Source organism: Triturus cristatus, chromosome 3_2 (assembly GCF_964204655.1).
Source record: "Triturus cristatus chromosome 3_2, aTriCri1.1, whole genome shotgun sequence".
Classification (NCBI taxonomy): domain Eukaryota; kingdom Metazoa; phylum Chordata; class Amphibia; order Caudata; family Salamandridae; genus Triturus; species Triturus cristatus.
This window is the reverse complement of record NC_140584.1, coordinates 946373047-946395106: the sequence shown is the minus strand read 5'-3', so window position 1 is coordinate 946395106 and position 22060 is coordinate 946373047. Positions and strand designations below refer to the sequence as shown.

The window sequence follows — 22060 nt, the reverse complement described above, 5'->3', positions numbered from 1 at the left end:
GACACTTGTCCTACCTTTTACTTACACTGCACCCTGTCCATAGTGCTAGCTAGGGCCTACTTTAGGGGTGACTGATATGTACTAAAAGGGGAGTTGCAGACGTGGCAACCACTTTATGTGACACGTCACAGCGGCAGTAAACTGCGCGCACTGACCCTGCAGTGGCAGAGGCCTGAGACAGGTTTGAAAGGCTACTTCGTTGGGTGACGCAAGCAGTGCGCAAGCAGGTTGAGAACAACGTCTGGTATAAACATGTCAAAGAGGACCGGACACGTGAAATACAGGGAATGATCAAGCCTATTCTAAATCACGGCCTTGAAACCTGAGTACTTGGTCCAAAGGAGTATGAATTTTTAAATAAAGATCATCCCAGAACACCGGTGATGTATTTTTTACCAAACATTCATAACCAACTTTTGGATCCACCAGGAAGACCAATAGACTCTGGTTGTGACTTCTTATTAGAGCCAATTTCCAAATATGTGGACATCTTCCTCAAACCTTTTCTCCAGCAGGTTCCTTCGTATCTGAGGGATACAATGGATTTTATAAATAAAGTGGAAGGTCTTCATTTCAATTTGAATAATCAATGGCTTGTTTCATTCGATGTTGAATCTTTGTATACACAAATTCCCCAAGAAGAGGCCCTCGAAGCGCTGGAATCATACTTGGAAACCCGGGAACACCCATACCAGGTCCTAACTGATTTTTCCTCCAACTAGCATCAGTTGCATTGAAGAAAAATTACTTCAAGTTCAAAGATTTTTTTTATATTCAGACCCAAGTGACCGCCATGGGATGTCCCTTTGCTCCAGAGATGGCAGTCCTCTTCATGGCCAGTTTCGAAGAGAAATTCGTCCTAGGAAATAATCCCTACAAACATCTGGTCAAATGGTATTGTTACATAGACAATATCTGGTGCCTCTGGGATGGCACTGAATCAAGTCTACTTCTTTTCTTTGATTGGTTAAATACAAGACATGCTGACATCAAGTTTACTACGAGGAACTGAAGACTACCCTTCATCGCAAACCAACAGATAGGAACACGATCCTTCACTACAAAAGCTCACATCCTAGGAACCTCCGGGATAATTTACCGTATGGTCAGCTATTAAGGATCAGAAGGAACTGCTCAAGGAATGAGGACTTTGAAGTCATGCATCAGCCTTGTGTGATCAACTGAAGGAAAGAGGCTATCCTAAAAGACTGCTCAAACAAGTAAAACGGCGTGCGTGGTTCGCACCGAGAGAGTGAAGGAACCTCTGACTAAAATGGTGTGTGTATCGACCTTTGGTCCACACACTAACGAGTTTCGACAAATGATCCTTAAAAATTGGCACCTACTCCAAGATCTGGAATGTCCATTTGAAAGGCCCCTCTTCGCTATGAAGAAAGAAATGAGTATAGGGCAACAACTGGTGAGAGCTGACTATACTCCATCAACTAAAAAACATGACCTCTGCTCGCAATGGAACTTAAAACCAATCGAAGGCCATCACGAATGTGGGAATTGAGTGTCCTGTGAAACCACTTGTGAAGGTTCCATATTTGAACATAACACCATTAAAGGGACTCACAAGCCTTTCTCGAACTGCAAAACAAAAAATGTTGTCTATGGAATCACTTGCCCTTGTGGCAAATTATATATAGGCAAAATCAACATAGATCGAGAATTCGCACAAAAGCGATGAATGCACCTTTGGTAAGCCATTTTACACAAGCTAATCACAGTGACAGAGACAATAAATGGACAGTCCTTTGTGTGGTGAAACAGACACCAAGAGGTGGCGATATGGAAAGAACACTTCTACAAAAAGAGGCTTACCTCATTTTCAAATGTAATAGTGCCACATCAGATTTAAATGAAATGTCGGAAATATCTATGACGTAAATACTATTAATTGATGTATACGTCGGTTCATGGCTACACTAATGTACTATATTAAAACACTCATGCATTATAAGTAATCAAAATCCAGCATACAAAGCCTCTAACATGGCCAGAAGGGTTAATATTTACAAGAGACTACAAGACCTAGAATTCATTTTCTGGCACTCTCTCAAACGGTGGCTCTGGAACAGGAAGTCCGTTTTGCTTCTGAATAACTAGGCTCAACTGAACCAGCTCTGTTTGGAAGACGGGAGCCATGCTGACTAAAGGACAGCTGTTTGGGAATCAAAACGTGAGTTTTTCCTTAGCTATTATGCATTCGGTTTTCCGATCAAGGAGCTAACTGAGAGATCTTGTAATTATTTTCACAGATAATTAATGTATGTGCGTCCCGCGCTTGAAAATCATCTGTCTTCATGGCCACACTAATTAACCTCGGCTGCTGAGAGAAGGTTTTGTAATGTGCATAACACACTGCGAAGTAAGTTTGAACTTTTAATACCATGAATAAACTAGAAATATGTAGATAAACTCTTTGTAATCCCCATCATGTTTTACAGAGTTAAACATACACTATAGTCCCTGCTGACACCGAGAGAAGCTTCTCCAGTGCAGCACCGGAAAAAGAAAGCAATATAACGGAAGATGTAGCGCTCGTGCCTTCTAAAGTAAGTGCCATTGGCTGTTTGCCTCAGTTGGATCATGCCTCCTTGAAAATATTTGCAAAGGTAGTGATGACGTATTGTTGTTCTTTCCAGACAATAAAACCTGACTCACCCAATACTTCCTAAACTTTGCCTACATTACCAAGAGCAACAAGTAAGTCAGAAATGAGTTCTCTGTGGCTTTACCAGTTTCGTTTTGGGGTTTTTCAATTCATTTCACGTTTAACCGTCGATTACCTGCTCATGTTTCAAGCCTTAGGTCAACAACATGAAAAAAACGGGCCTTCAACAATCTTGATGAGATTTTCGAAATAATAACAGGTACACACCTTCTAGCAGTTTCATAACAGTGTTGTTTAATACGGAGGAAAGGAGGGGATAGCTCTAGTTTAGTTTTCAAAAAATATTCCTTTTAAAGAAGGTTTCACAGAATCCAGTCACAGCCCTGAAGAGAATCTCTTAGAATACAAAGGGTTTCGAAACGTGTTGGCACAATTTTGACCAACAGGGGATTAGTCAGTGTTCTAAATTGTATTACAATTGAGGGGAAAACTTTTTCCAAATTATATATCCTCTCTTGCATGAAATGTTAATACCGCCGTTGGATGGTTTCCCTAGTGTGTTCCATTTAAATGGTGTTGATGGATATACGGGTTACCTCATTATTGCTCTTTTTTTGACTGGTAGGAGCTTAAATTGATTTGTATATGTTTCATTCTTCATGTTTTCACTTTATTTTGTCACCTTGTGAAATCACTTATCGATTGTGTTATAATTGCACTTGTGGTTTGGAATTTTTGTAAATTATGAAATGTTGTCCTATCTCTACGTTGTGTAGTTCTTAAATGCATAAGAATCTTCCAGAAAAAGAATAATTAAATGATGTGACCATCTTATTAGTGATTTTGGTCTTATTCTGTTTAATAGTTGACCGCGCAATAAATGGTCAGCTAGATATTTCATTTTTCTGTAATTTACTGGCCCAATCTAGCGGTGCTGTATAGGGCCCACCTCTGCTTTTTTTGCAAACCCACCAGTAGCATTTAATTTACTGGCCCTGGGTATATGGTATACCACTGTACAAGGGACTGATGGCTAAATTAAATATGCTAAACAGGTGTAGACCAATCTTACCGAGTTTACAATAGAGAGCATATGCTCTTTAGCACTGATCCGTAGTGATAAAGTGCCCAGAGTCACAAACCCCCCAACAGGTCAGAAAAATACAGGAGGAAGGCAAAAAGTTCTGGGATGACCCTGCGAAAAAGGCCAAGTCCAACAAGTAGTGTACCTAGTATACTCATTTAAGTTTTGTAGTAGCTTAGTATATGTGTTTAACAATCCTAAACTCTAACAAAAAACTTACACTCCCTGGATGATGTCATCAGTGATGTCATTTGAGATGTCATCAATGATGTAATATGTGAGGTCATAAACAGTGCATTGCAATGATGTAAGTTATAGTTATTTTAGGTAACTATAACTGCTGAATTTCTGCAGTTTTATATGAGTGAAATCTGAGCCTAACTATAATGCCCCTGTAACCTTTGTTTTTTTCAGTGAAAAAAAAAATATTATATATTCACTGAAAAAACCATAGGTTTCAGGGGCGTTGTAGTTAGCTGGACATATCCCTCGTACAAAACCCTAGAAATTCCCCTGTTATACTTAGTTCAGCTAACTATAACTCGTGCCCCCGCAATGCACTGCTGATGATGTTACATATTACATCACTCATGACATGGTCAGTGACATCACTGATGACATCTCAAATGACATCACTGATGACATCATCCATTGAGTATGTGTTTCTGAACAGTTTTAATATGTTTAATATATATAGGGAAAGGCCTGTTGAAAAATAAGTGGGTGTACAAGTGTGTGAATGGATGATTTTCTAGGTGCGTAACTGACTCTATAAGTGAGTCATTAAATGTATCTTACTGCAGACTAGTGACTAAACTGTGTGAATGTCTGTATGTGTCTGTGTGTTGGTGTATAAGTGGCTGCATGGTTTTGTGAATAGCTATATGAGTGTCTATATGGGTTATTGATTGGTTGTCTGAGTATCTGTATGGGTGCCTGAGTGTTTGTGTGGGTAGGGTGTGTGTGACTCTGTGACTAGATGTGTGAGTGGGTGATTCAGTGGGTGCATGGTTTTAAGAGTGCATCTGTGATTCACTGTATGGTTGGGTGTGTGTAAGTGATTGAATGTATATCTCAGTTGTACATGTCAGTAACTGCATATGTGAAACGCAGTGTATATGTGTGTAAGAGTATATAACTGTCTATATGTGAGAGTGTGGGATTTTGGGAGTGGCTGTATGCGCCATAGTGCAAGGATATCTGTGTCATGTGCTGTTTGTTTTTTCTGCAGGAAGACACAGAATTTGTCAGTATTTTTATGAGTAAGTGAACTTGAGTGTTTTTAACTGTATAGGTGAGTACATTTTACTGTGCTTAATTATTTGCATGACTGACTAGATGTGTCAGTACCTCAATGGATGATTGGCAGTGTGTGAGTGTCTATATAGGTGTATAAATGCACAGAGTGACTGTAAGTATGAGTGACTGTAGAGGTGAGTGAGTGGACATGTATGTAGACCTAAAAGTCAATGAGTGGGTGAGTAGTTATTGGTATTGGAGTATCTATGGTTGTCAAAATGGCCGTCTGAAATTTTGAGTCGGTGTATCAAAGGTTATATTAGGGTGTGAGAAGATGCACTAATTTATCACATGGATGACGTCATCAGTGATGTCATCAGTGATGTCATTTGAGATGTCATCAGTGATGTCTCTGACCATGTCATGAGTGATGAAATATGTGACATCATCAGCAGTGCATTGCGGGGGCACGAGTTATAGTTAGCTGAACTAACTATAACAGGGGAATTTCTAGGGTTTTGTACGAGGGAAATGTCCAGCTAACTATAACGCCCCTGAAACCTATGGTTTTTTCAGTGAATTTCTAAGGTTTTTTAAATGCCAATTCCTAACTATAACGTGCCTGAAACCTTTGGTTTTTTTCAGTGAATTTCAAAGGTTTTTTAAATGCCAATTCCTAACTATAACGTGCATGAAACCTATGTTTTTTTCAGTGAATTTCAAAGGTTTTTTAAATGCTAATTCCTATCTTTAACTTATCTCTGAAGATGTCATGTGTAATGATTTTGATTGGATTTGTATATTTTTCTAATTCAGTGTGTCAAATTCATTAATTTTGTTTTTTATAGACTTTTTTATCACCATTTTTTAAACTTATTTTTTCAATTAATTCTTTTGAAAATTAAAAAATATTACTTGAAGTTAATTGCTTTTTCAAACATATTTTTTTATATTTTTCAAAATATTATTTGAACTATATGTGCAAAACTTTATTTTATAAATATTTTTTTAAATGTTTTTGGATCCGTGCACCCTAAGCGCACCGTTCACGATTCCTACACGATAGCGTCCGCGCATGGTATGCGTCGGGTACGTGGTTAGTGCGCGATCGCTATGCGACCAGTACGCGACTCCCAGCCTATACGCGACACGTTCGATGTACGTAACGCGACGTTTACGCGCTTCCGCGATGCGTCATCTGCGTCTATGACGCAGTAGGTGCGCGGATCCCACGAAGTATTTAACATTTAAAAAAACATATATATGTATTTCATGTGAATATTAATTGAAGACAAACTCTAAACTAGTCTTAAAACTAATATATTTATACATCTAATACTATAATTTTTTTTAATTCAATTTCGCGGATGCGCGCTGGGTGCGTGCTGCTTTCATATGCAAGAGATGTATAGGAGAGATGGAGTACACTTTACTGATGAAGGAAACCGAGTCTTCCTCAACAACTTTAGACTCTGTATAGGTACTTACTTATAAGTACCAAAAACTCTGAATGAACACAACGGCTCTTTTTAGAGCCACTCAAGAACAAAACACTTAAGGTTAATCTTTATCTCCCAACAATTTCATTTTTTTCCCCTTGGATCCGCGAACCCACCGCGAGAGGATCCGTGCATCCAACGCGATAGGATGCGCGCACCGTGCGCGCATTTCGCCGTATTTTTTTTTTTTTAAAGGGGCCCCAGGGGGTCCTTCTGGGACCCCCTAAGCACCTCTAGAGGGTTAGAATATTTCCACTCTGCCCCCTTTGTATGTTTTACACACTTTTCCCCTTGCTTCTTCAGCCTCGCTTCTACCGAGGTAGAAAATGGCCGCCAACAGTTCCTGATTTCGAATGTAGAGAGACACTCGACAGCCAATAAGCATTCAGCGCGCCATCGGGAGGGTGCGCGCTTGGTTCGGGGAGGGTGCGCTTACGGTGCGGGTAGGGTGCGCGGATCCTCCGAGGCCATAGATATATATGTACTTTTATCTCTAATTTTCTCAGGAACTACTGAACGGATTCACACCATATATGCAAAAGGCACGAGTCCGAACTGGGGACTACCTCTTTGCCAAATTTGGTGTCATTCCGTTCAGCGGTTCGGGCTGTAGCTGCGACGACAGATCCTATGGGAAATTGCATAGGGAAAACGTGTTTTGGGACCCCCCTTTTTTCTCGGCCCCCGCTTGACGGTTCACCGCAAAACTTTCAGGGTAGGAGCGGAGCGGATCTGGCCAAAGCTTTGGAAAATTTCGGGAGGATTCGTCAACCGGCGCCAGACTTATTGGGAATAGAATGTTGCGGATTTCCTATGGAAAATAGGTCCTAACTATAACTACCTACTGGCGACTGCCAGTAGGTTATATATATATATTACACACTACACCGCAGGCCGCATCCTGACATTCGCCAGAAAATTTGTCGGTGAGATCTGAATTAGGGAAAGGCAAACGCAAGGGATGATGGAAACTAATAAGAAAGAATCAATAATGGATTTCAGCTCAGACTAGGAGTCAGTAGACCGTATTTAATCAGGCAGACTTGAGCAACAGTCTTTTTCTGAGGAATTTCGCCTCCTCCAAAAGGGACAGACGAAGGTAGCACAAGGACAACTGACATGGGAACAAGAGGCCAGATATCAAAGAAAATATAATGGGGGACACCACTCGGAAACTAACGGTAATTAACCTGACCAATTGATCTATAACAGATGAAGAAGAAAATGTCCTATGACTCGGCCTGTCATTCTGTCCTGAGGCAGGTTTTGATTATTGCCCAAACCCGGGTCGATCTCTATAAATTGAATGCAAATTGAAACTTTTCAAAATGCATACTCTACGCAATAGCAAAGGAATTACTTTAGGAACACGGCATACCTCACATAGTAACGATCCAGGTTTAACAATCGAGGACATCCCCACATTACGATTCATGAGTTATCTAGGGCAGCAAAGCCAACCCAGTGGGACGAGTGAACACATTGATCCCTTTGACCCCACCCACGTAGGTGACATTACACGGATGTTTGGGTTACGAACAGGGGAGGCAGATTCCACTGATTTCAGGGCTATATCCAAGTATGTATCCTTCATTGCCAAAGATCATATCCATGTCTTTGGTGACCTAGTGACACAAGACCTCTTAAAACTCACTAAGACCACTCCATGTCGTAAAAACATGACTATAACATAATGGGAGGCTGCTAAAAGTTTACAGAATGACCACAACCTTTTCATTAGGCCCTCAGATATGGGAGGCAACGTCGTACTCATGACGAGATAAATGTACACGATAGAGGCATATCGCCAACTGAATGACATACCTTGCTATGGTAGGGTAGACAAAAAATATCTGATCAACATACAAAAGAGATACTTTAACCGGATACTGGACTGGCATGAGAGGGAACTTCTCACCTGGGATGAGAAACAATTTCTCAAAAACGAAACACCCACCACAGCCACATTTTATCTGTTGCCGAAAATCCCCAAGAATGCAAAGGAACCACCAGGGAGACCTATAGTTTCATCTAAAACAGCCTCCTAGAAAACACCTCCATTTTTTTTGACCATTTTCTATTTCCCTTTGTTGGAAAACCACTCCCACACTAGAAGGGGTGGTGGTGGTCTTCCGGACACTCTGTGGTAGCTTGGCTCGAGTGGTCAGGAAACAGGCGCAGTGCTAAGCATACAATATACCCATACAATAACCATGCGTGCATCCGTTCCAAAAACGACTCTACACCGTAAAAATTATGAAAATATTCTTTCTTTATCTTCTTCTCTTAGTTGCTGATTGGAAAAATAAATAGGTCAATCACAATATACAAGTTTCAATTAGTGCAGGTCAAATAAATATTGGCTGTTTGATGAAATAAATAGGGGTGATCATAAATAACAGGGCATAAATACAAGTGCAATATATACAGACAATTAAATACTTTGAGGCAATAAATACTGTACCAATAAATATTGTACACCATCAAGTCCTGTGGACCTATAAATATAGTGCAGCAATAAATAGGTCAAAATTCAATAAATACAGTACCCCCAATAAATAATTAAAAGTATACAGCAACCCTCATATAATCAGATGACACTTCAATTCTTATGGGCTGATTTGGCCCAGGCACAGCTTGTAGGGTTGTGGAAGGCTTGAGGGGGGCTACTCCCTGGCTGGGACAAGGCTGAGGCCTAAACTGAGGTAGATCAAAGGGGGGAATACCAGTGCCCTGGCTTTCTCTCTCCACACAACCTCTCTAGGTTAGTCCCAGTTCACCCCAGGCACAGTCAGGTTGGTTTCAGCACCTCCCTAGCCCCTTAGAGTAGTCTCTCAGGTCTCCACAGGGCCTTAGGCGCCCTCTACTCCACTTACTGCCCTTTTTCTGATGTTCCGACGCCGCTGGAGTCGTGTCGACGCCGTGAGGCGGTTCCGGTTCGGTCTCGGCGGCCTCGGCACAATGTCAGTTCTTTGACGACGCCGGCAGGCGGTTCCGGTCCGATGTCGGTGGCCTCGGTTCGATCTCGACCTCCGATTCGACGGCGTCGGGCAGTCTCTTCACGATGTCGACTTCGGGCGGCTCCGGTCCGATGGCGCTCTCGGCTCCGATGACGCCGGCCTGGCCTCGATGTCGACTTCCGGCGACTCCGGGGTGCGATCCTCACCCCCGACCTCCGGTGCTCCTTCACACAGGTTCCGGGCGACTCCGGAGTGCGATCCTCACTCCCGACCTCCGGTGCTCCTCTACCTCGGTCTCCGACGACTCCGGAGGGCGGACTTCACTCCTCCGATGACGCCGCTCGCTCGACCTCGGTTCACTTCCTCCTCGACCTCTGGTATTCCTCACGACCTCCGTCGGCGCCCTCTCACGACCTCAGGCGGCTCCGGGTACGACGTCTGCTACTTCAGTCAGCGCCGCTTCTCCACCTCGGGCTCCAGGTCTTCAGGCTACTCGACGCCGGACTCCAGGGAAACCAGTTCTCAGGTCAGAATCTTGCTGTTTTCTTGGTTCTAAGGCCTGTTCCTACTGTCCAGGTCCTTAGGATAAGTTTCTTCTGTCTTCTTCCCACACAGGGCTATAGGCTGGGATCCATCAGTAGGGACAAGTATCAAGGGTGGGTTTATGGACCCCACTCCAGGCACAAGTTTCCACCCCTGCTGCTTCACTCCTTCCTCCTTCACTGTTGTGCTCCTCTCTCTTCACCAGTCAGGTGCCAACTGCCAGCTCCAACTGCCAACTGCCTCTCTTATCCTCCCAACATTCTAAACGGTCTCCAACTGTCACAAAGTTCTGGAATCTCCTGGAATGTTCTGGAAGGTGCTGGTAGGTTCCAGTGGATGCTGGTGATGTCACAGGTGGCCACCATTTTGTGCTTCAGGCCCTCAGACAGAAGTTTCAGGGGTAGCTAAAATGGCTCCCTGAATCTGCAGCAACACGAAAAAGTCTGGTGGTTCCCAAAAAGGAAAAATTCAAACAGGGTTTGAGGCAAAAGTGGGACAAAATAAATAATGATGAGGAGGGACCACCCAAAGGGCTGACAGGTCTAACACGCGTCCCCCCCAGCTGAAAGTGGGGAGAGCTACCCAACCCCTTGGGAGTTCTCATCACTAAGGCGGAAATACCTTGAGAGACCGTCTGCATTGGCGTGGTCCACTCCAGGCCGATGTTCCACCTGAAAGTCCATCCCCTGTAGGGAAATAGACCACCTCAACAACTTGGGATTCTCCCCTTTCATCTGCATCAGCCAACGAAGGGGTCTGTGGTCGGTCTGAACAAGGAAGTGCGAGCCAAACAGGTATGGCCGCAGCTTCTTCAGAGCCCATACCACTGCAAAGGCTTCCCGCTCTATTGCACTCCACTTCTGTTCCCTGGGAAGTAGTCTCCTGGATAGGAAGACCACGGGTTGATCCAGACCCTCTTCGTTGAGTTGCGATAACACTGCCCCAATGCCATGTTCTGATGCATCTGTCTGGACAATGAACTTCTTGGAAAAGTCTGGGGCCCTTAAGACCGGGGCCTCGCACATGGCTTTCTTCAATTTCTCAAAGGCTTGCTGACAAGCCTCCGTCCAGACTACCCGTCGAGGTTGTTTCTTGGACGTGAGCTCCGTGAGAGGGGCTACGATGGTACCGTACCCCTTCACGAAGCGGCGATAGTATCCCGTGAGGCCCAAAAATGCTCGGACCTCAGTCTGTGTCTTGGGGGGTTCCCAGGCCATGATGGCCTCGATCTTCGCCTGGAGGGGTTGCACCGTTCCCCTACCCACCAAGTGTCCAAGGTACACTACCGACCCCTGCCCGATCTGGCACTTGCTGGCCTTGATCGTCAATCCAGCTTGTCTCAGGGCCTGGAGAACAGCTTGCAGGTGACGCAAGTGATCCTCCCAGCTGTTACTGAAGACGGCTATGTCATCCAGATAAGCAGCAGAGAAACTCTCCATTCCGGTGAGGATCTGGTTTACCAGGCGCTGAAACGTGGCAGGTGCGTTCTTGAGCCCAAAGGGCATCACACAGAACTGGTAGTGGCCACTGGGCGTGGAGAAGGCTGACCTTTCCCTTGCTCCATCAGTCAAAGAGATCTGCCAGTACCCTGAAGTAAGGTCAAAGGTACTTAAATATTGGGCAGCTCCCAGCCGGTCAATCAATTCATCCGCCCTAGGGATCGGATGAGCATCAGTTTTGGTCACTGAATTCAGTCCCCGGTAGTCCACACAGAACCTCAGTTCTGGTTGGGCACCCGGTGATGCAGCTTTTGGTACTAACACCACCGGACTGGACCAGGGGCTGCTAGAAGGTTCAATCACTCCTAGCTCCAGCATCTTAGTGACCTCACTATAAATGCTGGCCTTCACCTTGTCTGACATCCGGTAGATCTTGGACTTCACAGGTGGGCTGTCTCCTGTGTCCACGTCATGGACGCACAGGTGAGTCCTACCCGGGACAAGGGAGAACAACGCAGAGTACTGCCCCAGGGCCTGGCGACAGTCCTCCTGCTGTTCAGGAGTTAGAGATGGGGAGAGAATCACTCCCTCCACCGACCCATCCTTTTCCTGAGACGCAAACAGATCAGGGAGAGGCTCGCTTTCCACGTCCTCTCCTCCGTCAGTCACCATCATCAAGATGACTTCGGGCCTCTCGTGGTGGGGTTTGAGGCGGTTGGCATGCAGCACCCGCAGGGGCTGACGAGGGGTCTTCAGGTCCACCAAGTAGGTAGCCTGACCCTTCTTCTCCAACACCTCAAAGGGTCCTGACCAGCGATCCTGGAGGGCACTAAGCTCTCCTGGTTCGATCACCCACACCTTCTGGCCAGGCTCCAACTCCACCGGGTGAGCGTTGTGGTCATACCACGCCTTCATTACTGCTTGGCTGGCTTCCAAGTTGTCAGAAGCTTGCTTCCACAACTTAGCCATTTGGCTCCGGAAGGCCAGCATGTAGCTCACCACATCCTGGGGGAGCTTTCTGGGAGTTCTTTCCCATCCGTCTCTCACCAGGTTAAGAGGTCCACGTACAGGGTGCCCATACAGAAGCTCGAAGGGGCTGAAGCCCACTCCCTTCTGTGGCACTTCCCTGTATGAAAAAAGTAAACAGGGTAGGAGGACGTCCCATTTCCTCCGCAGGCTTTCAGGCAGACTTCTGATCATGCCTTTTAAGGTTTTGTTAAACCTTTCCACCAGACCATTGGTCTGGGGGTGGTAAGGAGTTGTGAACCGGTAGGTCACTCCACACTCCTTCCACATTGCCCGCATATATGCTGACATGAAGTTGGTCCCCCTGTCGGACACAACTTCCTTGGGAAAACCCACTCGGGTAAAGATTCCCATCAGGGCCCTAGCCACAACAGGTGCTGTTATGGTCCTCAGAGGTATTGCCTCTGGGTACCGTGTGGCATGATCCACCAGAACCAGGATAAACCTGTGACCAGCTGTAGTTGGTGGATCTAATGGGCCCACAATGTCGATGCCCACCCTTTCAAAGGGGGTGCTAACGACAGGAAGTGGTTCCAGGGGAGCTTTCAGCTTCACCCCTGTTTTCCCACTGGCTTGGCAAGACACACATGTCCGGCAGTAGGTATCGGACGACACTTTCATCTGAGGCCAATAAAAGTGTGGGACAAGACGGGCGAAGGTCTTGTCTTGCCCCAGGTGTCCTGCCAATGGTATCTCGTGAGCCAACTCCAAAAGGAAGGCTCGATAACGTTGAGGAACTACCAAGGCTCGTGACGATCCATGTAGGGGTGCCTTGGGTTCACTGTAGAGGAGGCCATCCTCCCAGTAAACACTGTAGTTCCCTTCAACGTTCCCTGCTGCCTGGGCTTCGGCCTGTCGCCTCAGCCCCTCAAGGGTAGGGCACTCCCTCTGGCCCCGGCAGAATTCCTCCCTGGACGGGCCTCCCTCCACGTGCCACTCGGCCGGGATGGGTAGGTCCTCCAGGTTGGTAACGTCCCCCTCCGCAGACTCCTGGTCCACCACCTCCGGTGGCCTATCCGTCCTACGGGGTGGAGACGCCGAGGCAGGCTCCTCCTGTCCTCGGTTCTTCCCTTGACTGGCAGCTGGCTGGGCCTTTGTTCCAGGCTCCAGCCGGAATGAACTCCCTCTTCGGGTAGTCTCGGACCTTGTGCTAACACAGGCCCAGTCAGGTGTACCCAGCATCTCGGTGTGAGTCCGGTATTCCACCTCCTTCCAAGCGTTGTGCTCCATGTCATTGCCCAGCAGACAATCGACTGGCACGGCAGGGCTTACGGCAACTCGAAGTGAACCTGCAACCCCCCCCCATTCAAAGGGAACCTCGGCCACGGGATAGTGACCTGTTCTGCCGTCAGCCATCGCGGCTGGGTGGAGTACATCGGGAATTACCTGCTCTGGAGACACCAGTTGGCTACGCACCATAGTCATACTGGCTCCTGTGTCTCTCAGAGCCTCCCCTCTTTGGCCGTTGATGGTGATCCACTGCCCATACTTTGCGGTATTTGCGGGCACCTGGATCTTAGGAACCATCTCCCGTTCTCCCAGGGACACTAAAGTGACACCCGCCCACTCCCTTCCCTTAGTTAAGGGCATCTCCTCCCCGAGCACTACACTAGCTACTCCGGGGGGCTTTCCTCCAGTGGGAGGGGGTGATCGTTTCTGACACTTCGGATCTCCTTTATAGTGTCCAACGCCACCGCACTCGTAGCAATGGACAACCCTTGGCTGCTGACTCTGGCCAGGATTAGGGTTTCTGGGTGGGTTAGCCTTAGAGGTGAATCCTGTTCCCTTCCCTTGGAAGTTATTTTGGGGGCCTTTGGAGAACTCCTTTTTCTTTTCCCCTCCCTCTTTCTTCTGGGGGGCGCCCTGTCCGGCCTTTTGAGTATCCCCTCCAGTCCCCCTTGTGGACACCCGGGTACTGGCCCAAATGTCCGCCTCCTCAGCAAGCTTCCGGGGGCTGGTCAGCTTGCTATCCACCAGGTGTTGCCGCAGTTCAGGGAAACATTTCTCGAGTAGGTGTTCCTTCAGTACTAGGTCAAACAGCTCCTCGTAGTTCCTTACTTCACTGCCCTGAATCCAACCTTCTAGTGCCTTCTTTGCATAGTCCAGGAAGTCCACCCAATTCTGTGTGCCCAGCTTGTGACTACCCCTGAACTTCTGTCTGTACTTTTCAGGTGTTAGTCCAAACTTTCTGATGAGCGCCAGTTTCATGGTGGGGTAGTGGGTCTGCTCATCCTCTTCGAGGGCCAATAAAGCATCCCTACCAGCTGGAGGCATGTACCTATACAATCCTCCTCCCCAATACTTCACTGGAACCCCATGGGCCCTCAACGAGACCTCATAGGCTGCTAGCCACTTGGCGATGTCGTCACCCGCCCCATAGCTAGCTACTATGTCCTTTGGCAGGTAAGGTTTGGATTCCCTGGTGATTTCTTGGTCTTGGCTGCCACCATTAGGAACAGTTGGTGCTCCAATTCTTAGGATCTGAAGCTCTATCTCTTTCAGTCTTATCTCATGAGCCATCCTCTCTTTCTCCGTCTCATGAGCCAACCTCTGTTCCTCCTTCTCCTTCTCCAGCTTTGCTAAATCCCATGTGAGCTGTCTTTTCTCTCTCCGATCTGCTAACTCCACGCTGGATAAGCCCCCGCTAGAGACAGTGCTGCCCTTCCTAGAAAGTGTCCTGGGCCCTGCTGACAGGTTCCCCACCTCAGGTTGGTACATCTCAGCCCCCTCGGGGTCAGGCTCTCCATCCCTGTCTTCCTCCTCAGCCTTGCTTTCTCGGCGTGCCTCCCCCCAAGCCCTTAAGCTGGTTTGGAGTGCACCCTTCTTTGCTCCTGGGGGACAGTACACCCCCTCCCGCTGGCAAAACTCCCTGAGTTGGGCCACAGTGTACGTTTCTAGATTCTCTAGTACAAACTCCATCTTGCCCACTCAGGTTAGAGGACAGGTTTTGTGCAGTAACAATGTAGGGTGGTACCTTTAGTAATACCTCCTCCCACCACCAGAGTAAATTTGGAAAAAACAAAAACCCACAATTAGGAAGGCCGCTCTTGAGAAAACTCCCGGTGTAGGCCTATGGACTACCCACAGTTATTGTTGAGTATATGTAGGCACAGCTCTATCCCACCACTGAACACCAATTTATGTTGGAAAACCACTCCCACACTAGAAGGGGTGGTGGTGGTCTTCCGGACACTCTGTGGTAGCTTGGCTCGAGTGGTCAGGAAACAGGCGCAGTGCTAAGCATACAATATACCCATACAATAACCATGCGTGCATCCGTTCCAAAAAACGACTCTACACCGTAAAAATTATGAAAATATTCTTTCTTTATCTTCTTCTCTTAGTTGCTGATTGGAAAAATAAATAGGTCAATCACAATATACAAGTTTCAATTAGTGCAGGTCAAATAAATATTGGCTGTTTGATGAAATAAATAGGGGTGATCATAAATAACAGGGCATAAATACAAGTGCAATATATACAGACAATTAAATACTTTGAGGCAATAAATACTGTACCAATAAATATTGTACACCATCAAGTCCTGTGGACCTATAAATATAGTGCAGCAATAAATAGGTCAAAATTCAATAAATACAGTACCCCCAATAAATAATTAAAAGTATACAGCAACCCTCATATAATCAGATGACACTTCAATTCTTATGGGCTGATTTGGCCCAGGCACAGCTTGTAGGGTTGTGGAAGGCTTGAGGGGGGCTACTCCCTGGCTGGGACAAGGCTGAGGCCTAAACTGAGGTAGATCAAAGGGGGGAATACCAGTGCCCTGGCTTTCTCTCTCCACACAACCTCTCTAGGTTAGTCCCAGTTCACCCCAGGCACAGTCAGGTTGGTTTCAGCACCTCCCTAGCCCCTTAGAGTAGTCTCTCAGGTCTCCACAGGGCCTTAGGCGCCCTCTACTCCACTTACTGCCCTTTTTCTGATGTTCCGACGCCGCTGGAGTCGTGTCGACGCCGTGAGGCGGTTCCGGTTCGGTCTCGGCGGCCTCGGCACAATGTCAGTTCTTTGACGACGCCGGCAGGCGGTTCCGGTCCGATGTCGGTGGCCTCGGTTCGATCTCGACCTCCGATTCGACGGCGTCGGGCAGTCTCTTCACGATGTCGACTTCGGGCGGCTCCGGTCCGATGGCGCTCTCGGCTCCGATGACGCCGGCCTGGCCTCGATGTCGACTTCCGGCGACTCCGGGGTGCGATCCTCACCCCCGACCTCCGGTGCTCCTTCACACAGGTTCCGGGCGACTCCGGAGTGCGATCCTCACTCCCGACCTCCGGTGCTCCTCTACCTCGGTCTCCGACGACTCCGGAGGGCGGACTTCACTCCTCCGATGACGCCGCTCGCTCGACCTCGGTTCACTTCCTCCTCGACCTCTGGTATTCCTCACGACCTCCGTCGGCGCCCTCTCACGACCTCAGGCGGCTCCGGGTACGACGTCTGCTACTTCAGTCAGCGCCGCTTCTCCACCTCGGGCTCCAGGTCTTCAGGCTACTCGACGCCGGACTCCAGGGAAACCAGTTCTCAGGTCAGAATCTTGCTGTTTTCTTGGTTCTAAGGCCTGTTCCTGCTGTCCAGGTCCTTAGGATAAGTTTCTTCTGTCTTCTTCCCACACAGGGCTATAGGCTGGGATCCATCAGTAGGGACAAGTATCAAGGGTGGGTTTATGGACCCCACTCCAGGCACAAGTTTCCACCCCTGCTGCTTCACTCCTTCCTCCTTCACTGTTGTGCTCCTCTCTCTTCACCAGTCAGGTGCCAACTGCCAGCTCCAACTGCCAACTGCCTCTCTTATCCTCCCAACATTCTAAACGGTCTCCAACTGTCACAAAGTTCTGGAATCTCCTGGAATGTTCTGGAAGGTGCTGGTAGGTTCCAGTGGATGCTGGTGATGTCACAGGTGGCCACCATTTTGTGCTTCAGGCCCTCAGACAGAAGTTTCAGGGGTAGCTAAAATGGCTCCCTGAATCTGCAGCAACACGAAAAAGTCTGGTGGTTCCCAAAAAGGAAAAATTCAAACAGGGTTTGAGGCAAAAGTGGGACAAAATAAATAATGATGAGGAGGGACCACCCAAAGGGCTGACAGGTCTAACACCCTTAGTAAAAGATCTTAACTCATATCTCAAAGATTCTACTGACTTTTTGCAGAAAATACAAGATGTGGCTCTGAACGCAAACCACTGGCTGGTCTGTCTAGATGTCGCGAGCCAGTACACCAGAATCTGGCACTTGGATGGAATGAAAGCATGCAGGTTTTTCTTCAAGACACGCAACATCCACCATCTTGAACACACACACACATGTTCTTAGAAATTATAGATATCTGTTCGAGGGAAAATGTTTTTATGTTTGAGAAAGAGCACTTTAAACAACTAAAAGGGACTTCCATGGGCACCTACTTCCCACCTAGCTACTACAATCTTAAGGTGGGCTGGTGGGAGAAGCAGGTGCTCTGGAATGACAGAACTGAACATTGGATTTTTAATGTGAGTAAATGGCTGAGGTATGTTGATGACATTTTCTTTGTCTAGGAGGGAATGGAACTGGAACGCAAACTGTTTGTTGAGATACTCAATGAAAATTCTTTTAACCTGAAATTCACCATGCATTACAGCAAAGAGATGATTGATTTCTTAGATATCAATCTAATAGTTGACTATGTTATGTTTATTTTTATAATGCGCACAGCTACCCAAAAAGGGTTTCCCAGCGCAGAGCTAAAAAGGAGACTCAGAGAAAAAAACCACTACAGATTAGACAGGTTATTGATTAAACAGCCATGTTTTTAGCTGTTTACGAAAATTTAAATACAAAGATTCTTTACGCATCGACAGAGGGAGAGAATTCCAGAGACGTGGGCCAAGATAGGAGAAGGAGCGACCGCCTATTCTTACCAGCTTAATCCGAGGAATCTCAAAAACTTCCTGAGCAGAGGAGCGCAATGAGCGAACCGGTTGGTAAAGGCGTACCAGGTTTTGCAGATATTTAGGTGCCATGCCATTTCTTTGATTTTAAACATATAGCTCAGGGCCTTGAACTTTGTTCGATTTTCCACCCTGAGCCAATGCAAATCTCTCATGGCCTTAGAGACAGAAGACATTCTGGGAATTCTGCAAAGCAGTCGTGCAGCAGTATTCTGCACCGTTTGAAATTTGTGCATTACATCCCTGTTGCTGCCCAAATAGAGAATGTTTCCATAATCCAGACGTGAAGTTACCAGTGCCTAGACTACAGTCTTTTGGGCATCAGCAGGGAGCATCCAAATTTTTTTTTTTAACCACTTGAGAATAGTAAAACATGTGGCAGCAGTTTTTACTGCATGTTGTCTCATTGATAGTTTGTCTATGATAAAGCCGAGGTTACGGACATGGGAAGAGGGCACAGGTAGGGGTCCCATTTCAACAGGCCAATGTTGAGTACCCCAAAGGTCTGCATTTTTTCCAAAAATAAGGACCTCCGTATTTTCCCCGTTGAGCTTGAGCAATTTGGATTGCATCCAAGATGCAATTTTGCGCAAGCCCACTTGCAGGGTAGATGGTCCAGAACTGCTTTCTGCCGATAATGAAAAGATGATCTGAGTATCATCGGCATAAGAAAAGAGTGACAATCCCGCTTCTTCCGCGATCACTGCCAGAGGTTGTACATAGATATTAAAGAGAAGCGGCCTCATAACAGAGCCTTGTGGTACCCCATACGGCGAGGACCAACCACACCGATCTGTTTAGGAAAGAAACCGCTGGTAACTCAATATTGCATGCCTCCAGCTGCAACCTACCTAGCTTCAGATGGGATATACCATATATTGAATTTTTGAGGGCCAAACGTAATTGCAGCTCTACAGTCAGCTATGAGCGAACCAAACAAGATATGAGGGAGAGGTACAGAGAGAGAGGCTATTCGCGCAAAACCCTTAAACAGGCTGAGGCGCGAGTTGAAAAACAGTCAAGAAATGAAATTTTGTTTAGACAATCCTCTGAAAAAATCCCCAAAGATGCCATACAGGAACCTACACGGTTCATCATGAAGAATAGCAGCCAAACAGACCAACTTCGTAAAATATTCAAATCCAGATGGGGCATCTTGAGACAGGATCCTATCCTGAGAAACAAAGTAGGCCTCAATCCATGGATTACCTACAGGAGAATTTCTACACTTAGGGACCTTGTTGTCCATAGCTATCTCCAGAGAAAAGAAACCAACTTGCTCAAACAAGCCAAAGGTTTCCGTAGGTGCGGCAAGTGTAAGGACTGCAGGTACAGCAGTAACGTATCTGAAGTTACAACTAAATGGAAAATTCCCAAAATTATCACCTGCAGCACTGACTATGTGGTCTACACTATTGTATGTCCCTGTGGCCTATGGTATATTGGCTCCACCACATTTCCAGTTAAAAAGCGGACTTCTGAACATTGGAGAGCCGTCACTAACAAAGATCATAGCTACAGTACAGCCAAACATTTCACAGACAAACATGCAGGTGAATGGACACAGGCCAAGTACTTTGGCTTAGACTCAGTAAGCTTGAATCAGAGAGGGGACAATCGTCTGGGAGCCATACACAAATTTGAATCCTGCTTTATTTTACATGCTGGCACCAAATTTAGTGATGGGTTAAACCTGGATGAAGAGATACACTCTCATCTATAGAATTATACAGCTGATACCTTAGAATTGCTTGGCAGCATTCCCCCATCCCACCTTTTCCTTTCTATTATTTTTTATTATCTTTTATACTTTAGGATGCCTTAACCATATGTTTACTGTATTTGCTTGTTACAATGTTATTATTGCACACTAATCGAATATATTATTGACAGGATAGAAAACTGGTTGCTAATATTCCTTTGTGTAATTTGTTTCTTGTAGGAACCTGTGGCAGTTATTAAAGATGTGATTGACTCGGGGGCCGTGGCCGACCCGGCGACCAAGATGGCCGTCTGACTCAAAAGCTCCAGAGCCGTCTCAGCAACAATCCCACCCGCCGGCGAAAATATGCTCTGAAGTGGTCTACCGTGTCATTGCTGGTGGTCTTGGGGATGTGAGCCATCCAGTCCCCCCAACAGCGGCGACTGGATGTACCTGTGGAGCTGAGAGCCAGACACTGCGTTTCCGAGCCTGATGCGGCCCTCGGTGGTCCGAGTCGACAGGGGACTGGGGTGGGCCTGAGGGCGAGGCTTGGACCACACTGGCGTGCTGGAGTGCTCCATGCTTGCGACGCCCTTTCAACAGCGGCACTGGCTGCAGCGGCAATCAGGCTGTCTCGCAATTTCCATCAATACCGCTGCCCAGTGGGAAACACAGACGGGAGTTAGCGAAATGGTAATGGAGGAGGCAGTTATCGTTAAAGAACGATTGCAGTAAGGAACACGTCGCGTAGAGGTTGCTGCATCATGTCATATCAAGTGTTGCTTTCCCATTTGGAGCGCTGATGTTCTCCAGCGGCTATTCCTCCCAGACACATGTGAAGCTCAAATCAATTCATGTGTAATGAGCCCCAGACACTGAATTTGCTCCCCAATACACATGCTCATTAAAGCTGCTTTTACCTACGCACAGCTGATCCACTGGGCGTATGTCTGATTGCTTAGTGCTTGCCTATGCTCCACACCGCGCTGACGGCATCTGCCACAAGTAAGCACGACCTCTGTACAAACACCCTCAGCAGCGACTCAGCGACAAGAAAAAGAAGGGCGACTCCATCCTCAAGCTTAATGTTGTTCGGAATCCGCTGAAGTGCAGCATCTCTGAGCTGTATCGACAAATGGAGGGTGTATTGTATGGCGTAACTATGCTGAGACTTTCAGTAGACGTATAAGAGTTAGAACTGGGATCACCATACCACCTCTATATCTAGCAGCGAGAGCCTAGACTCGAATCAAGTTTTCGGGCTGAGTGGACATATCTTCAGCAGTGACTATTCGGATACGTGATGGCTCTGTCGGAGCGTTGCTATTCCCCTCAGGATAATTTCCTGCACTCTTTTTCCCCTTCACCCCTTCTTCTCCCCTTCCCTTACTTATGTTCTTTGTTATTTATTGGGGATTGACTGGGTGCCACTTATTTGTGTATCCGATGGGGATGGTGGAGAAGGGGGTTGAACTGGGTTGTTCGTTTCAGTTTGGTTATCATTAGTCATTTAAGTTATCAGGAGCATACTACTTTGTACAGCATGACAAGGTGCAATCCTATCAGATGTATCCCACAGATTATTATTATTATTTTTTTAAACAATTTTTATTATCATTAATTGTACATCTCTTGTCAATACAAGCTTCACTCCCGTAGACACAGTCTGTAACCACATAGTTCAAATTACAACACCCTTGATAGTACCGTTATACAATTAGGTCTTACATTACCACACACCTCCTTTTACATCGTAGAGCCTCTCCCATTCCCTGGTGCCACTGTCCTTGATAGCGTAACGATGCCAGTGTTCTATTCACTCATTTCCGACTCCGAGTCTGGTAGAGGGGGTTCACATATATTACCCCTGACCGTATTCCATTTTCCCCAAACCCGCTGCCATTTCCGGGGGCAACCCCTGTTAATACAGACCACCCTTTCCGCAATCATGGCACCGTCCAGGTCTCGACACCACCACGCGTGGGAGGGGGTTGACTGCGCCCCCCAGTGTTG

The 22060-nt window shown here is 46.7% G+C and overlaps 1 long non-coding RNA gene across 1 annotated transcript; it reads left to right on the top strand.

The window, feature by feature from the left end:
- The first annotated feature begins 2139 nt into the window (after positions 1-2139).
- Positions 2140-21561, top strand: LOC146858852 (uncharacterized). Its single transcript, XR_014979703.1, has 5 exons — positions 2140-2185; positions 2265-2374; positions 2454-2561; positions 2652-2712; positions 20288-21561. It is a non-coding gene; the product is annotated as an uncharacterized LOC146858852 (long non-coding RNA).
- Positions 21562-22060: the final 499 nt, after the last annotated feature.